A 4,606-nucleotide genomic window follows, 5' to 3' on the forward strand; every position below is an offset into this window, starting at 1 on the left:
AAAAGACGACAAACAAACCAGGCTACCTTTAAGCCCATCAGGGGACTTGGCAGTGGTCAAACACTTATTAAGCTTATCTTAGTCTTTAAACAATAAGATACTTTCAGCTGCTCCTTTATTTCCCAAGGGGCCGCCTCGGTGTATCAGATCTGCATCTGCAGATTTTACACGGTTTCACACCAGGGATCCTTTGCATGTAAGGCTTTACCATAAATACCTATGATTGACAAATTTGAGCCACTAATCCAGTCAGGTTTCTTTGATTCAGTGTCCCTCTCAGCTGAAACATGGTTGGTAAGTCGATCTTAAGCCTTTCTTCACCAGTTTCAAAATGTAGTTAGTAACAGCTGAGATAAATGTGTTGTGTGTCTGCTTTTACCACACCGCTGGTTTAAGTTTGAGAGTTTCTGCTACTGTTAAAAGGGTCCCTGGCTGTCAGAGAGACAATGCCGACGTTAACGGGAGTGTCTGTGTGCGTGTGTTTGACCCTCTCGCTCTGCTCTGTTGATCCTCCCTGTGGCTACACTGTGTCACCACCCACCAGTCATGAGACAAAGCCCAGGGGGTTGCAAGCCCAATTTATTACAGAAAAAAGTCCCATTTCCCATTTCTCCCCCTCCCACAGTGGCTGAAAGACTGAAAAGCCTCCGAGTGCAACGAGCTTAATGTGAACTTGAAAGCTAGAAAGTAATACCTGTGTTGTATCTGTTTAAAATTTAGAAGGTGGATAGAGTGTCTGTCCGTTTAAATATACTGAACACATGGCATGACTTTATACACACACATTAACATGACACACTCACACACATTGCCTCTCTCTTGTGTCAGAGAGCACAACACTAGTGCAGATAGTTTTGTAAAAAGGCTCCGTTGTCTTGCCTGCATGCTGCTTTTGTTTTACATTGTACATAGATGTTAATTTATTTGACATAATGTGTATATTAGTAATCATTGTAGCCACTGACAATGATTGATTTCATATGTTGCCATTTCAGCTCCAGAATAAGCAGTATTTGTAGATGGGGAGCTTTTTGTTGATTGTTCACAATCCTGCACTTTTTTTTTTTTTCTCCATGTGTAAAGCTGTTGAAACGTGTTTGTATAAAAATAGAAGGAAAAAAAAATCCAGAGGTGGAGAATGTGATCCGTCGTATCTTGTTGGCAATTCCTTCATATTTCAAGCTCCGTCATTTCAAGGAGAGGGGGGGGGGGGGGGGGTCACGGGGCTCATTGAGGAGGATAAGGTGGGGGGGGGGGGGGGGGGGGGGGGGGGGGGGGCAGATTCCAGTGTCCTGAAGCTGTGGTGCTGTTCATACATTTGTGAATGTGCATGAAAATATTGTGGACATCTTATCTATTGCTGTTAACCGCCCTGCAGACAGAAGTGCTTTGTGGCACTGTGGTAGGGCACAGGGACAGACCCCAGTCCGGAGAGGACCCACACCACAAGCTACTGCTAAACCTACCCCCCCTGAGTATCGCTCAAATATCTCATAAAACTAATGAAGGATCTTTATCTGCTCGCTGGAAGCATTTCAAGGTGCTTTGATGTGAGGAAAACAAATGTTTTAGTGATTAGTGTCTGTCCGCAGATGTTCAGTGTGTGTAACCCGCTGATAAAAACAACAAACAGGGTTATTTTGTACAGTTAGATGATGATGATAAGCCCTGACTTCCTCCTTTTTTCTCATGGGTGAAGATGATTTTTTCATTGCTTGCTGAAGCCTTCACGATGTTAAAGTGCTCGATACGTGTGCATCCCCTCCCTTCCCTTCCTCGATGTTGTTTGTACCCTTTCTCTAAACTAGCTGAACGTGATAGTACCTGTAGTTTGGTAGATGGATGTTCTACTTGATAAGATACTTTAAAAAAAAAAAAAGATTACAGAATAAATACATTGTGGCTAAATGTGACTTAAAGAGACAAAAAGAAAGGAAAATGTCTTACATTCTGAACCATCCTCCCCGACTCCCTTTTACAAAGTAGTTTGTACATGTCGACTGTATAACACTGTTCTATGATGGTTTTTCTGATGGTATTTGTATTTCTGTATACACTTTGGTGATCCTGTCATATCTGGGTTTTATAAACCACGATTATTTTTAAAACTCACTCTGCCTCTTGACTCTTCTTTTAACCGCTGCAACCTATTCTGTTCTGTAAATTTGATCTCAGATCTTTGTCTTCACCCTGCAGCGGGGCCTTGATACAGCTCTGTGAATATAAATACACCTCACACATATTCACGATAGCTGGTGTCTGCAGTTAACGAGGTTCTTCTGTTTTTTTTTGTTTTTTTTTTGCTTTTATTATGATTCATAGTTGTTTCATTTCTGTCTGCACTGTACTGCGCTGTTTTGAAGTTGATTATTCACCCTCGCTTGTAGGTCTGTCCAAAAGCACTGGCAGCGTTTGGGGATTTGAGGTCCTTTATTTTTTCATTCCCAGTGGGCAGACCGACACAGTCACATTCAGCGTGCCAACCGGGAGAAATGAATCATCCTGAGAAGCCTGAAAATCGTGTTTCTTGGCAGAAAGCAGCACCCACAAAAAATCAAAGGAGAACACAGCTAACTTTGTTGAATCATCATGTAAAAACCACCCATAATCCAGCTGAAGCATCACAACAATCTTTTCCCCTGCAGAGAAAACAAAATTTATTCCTGACCTTAGAAACTGTTCAGTATTGTCAGTTTTGTAGCTCTCCTGAAGCTTTTAGTCACATCACATGATTATGTTTACCTAGATAAATAAATCTCAGTCTAATCTAATAATTGTATAATCTGTTTTAACATCTTCAGTGAGTACAACTCATTGAAAATGCTAAATCCAATCTAGCACAACAGCCCTGCAATAAAAATCCTACTACTGAGATCATATATCATTTAGCTTGTCCAAAACCAGAACAAGTTGAAAGTGGTAACTCTTATTTAAATACAATGCTTTGCAAATGTCCCCTCATCTCTTTATATTTTGCAGGGAAAATGTGAACTTGGTGCAGTAACTTATTGAAGCATGTGTAAACAAATGGAAATACAGTATACAAGGCAAAAAACAATGTGTGTACAATTCTAATGAGATTGGTGTGACCGTCTTTATTCTTGAACACACCCTGAACTCTCTGAGGCAGCTTTCTTGTAATTTCTTAAGTAGTCTTCAGGAATAGATCTCCAGGCTTTTTGAAGAACATTCAAAGCCCTTTTTGGGATGTTGGCTGCCTTTGTTCTGTTCTCTGTTAAGATGATCCCACACTGCTTCAATAATATTGAGGTCTGGGCTCTGGGGAGGTATGCTTTTACTGCACTGGCAGTGTGCCAGTGTGTTTGGGGTCATTGTCATGCTGAAAAATAAAGTCATTACCAATCGGATACTTTCCAGATGGTATGGTATGGTGGATCAAAATTTGATAGCACTTTTCTGCATTCATAATTCTATCAACTTTAACAAATGTAGCCACGTAAACCATGACAGAGCCTAGACTGCATTTGGACATACTGACAACGATTTAAAACAAAATTTTCAAATTTGGATTCATTCCTCCACATGTGGCCACTGATTCTCAGTCCAATTCTTGTGTAATTTGGCACATCTTAGCCTTTTCCCTTTCTTAATGGCTTTCTGACAGCCACTCTTCCACTGAGATCGTTTCTAAGGCTGCAAACAGTAGATGGATCAACTGAAGGACAAGATCATTTTCAGATAACCATCTACAGCAGATGAAGAGTTTAGGTTTTTTTTTTTTTTTGGCCTGCCACTTCTTCCACTTGTTGCACACCATGCTGGAATCGCCTTGTTGGTGGTGGTGCAAAAATACCATTTTATGTCTGTCAAACTTGTCTTTGGCATTTTTCATAGACTCAACTAAAGAATTGGGAACAGATTCTGTGTTTGTGACTGTATCTTTAGGCAATTTATTAACAGCATGGTTCTTTGATAAGTTGTCTGTTATGTGTAGATACAACACTGGTTCATCCCTTGAATCAAGCAGCTTTTGATGCTTCAGTGATTCATGGGTACAAGGCCTGGTCTAAAAGAGTGGCGAAAAGCAGCCAACATCTAAAGAATAACTCAAAGACCTTCAAGAAGCCTGAAGAACTACTGCTCAAGACTTAGAAAAATTACAAGAAAGTCTGGATCCTGGAAAGTAAAATACAGAGAAATCAGGGGTGACTCAAGACTGCACAGTGCATACCTTTAAAAATATGTGACTAACTGCAGCTGCAGGTTTCCTGCCAATCAGCTGTTGTTTGAGCTCTAGCTTAGTTTTTCTGTCAGACAATCTTTTTTTTTTTCTTAACTCTACAGGTTCTATTTGAGCATGCAGCTGCTCCACTAAGTTGCATCAATGAGCACATGTGTTAAACTCGACAACAAACAAGCTGCCAGTCAGTGTCTAAGAAGTTCACAACTAGGTTGTTTATTTTATGATAACTGATACAGGATAAATGTTATACATTCTATTTTAACACTGATATTTTGATTTTATTTTCAATGTCAGTATGCAAAAAAGGACAATGCAAAATTAAACATTTGGTGATGAATATGATACATAATTTGATCTTCATTAATATTAAACCAATTATTCTTAAGGACTCTTGTTGCCCCA

Source organism: Archocentrus centrarchus, unplaced genomic scaffold, assembly GCF_007364275.1.
Source record: "Archocentrus centrarchus isolate MPI-CPG fArcCen1 unplaced genomic scaffold, fArcCen1 scaffold_172_ctg1, whole genome shotgun sequence".
NCBI classification, from domain to species: domain Eukaryota; kingdom Metazoa; phylum Chordata; class Actinopteri; order Cichliformes; family Cichlidae; genus Archocentrus; species Archocentrus centrarchus.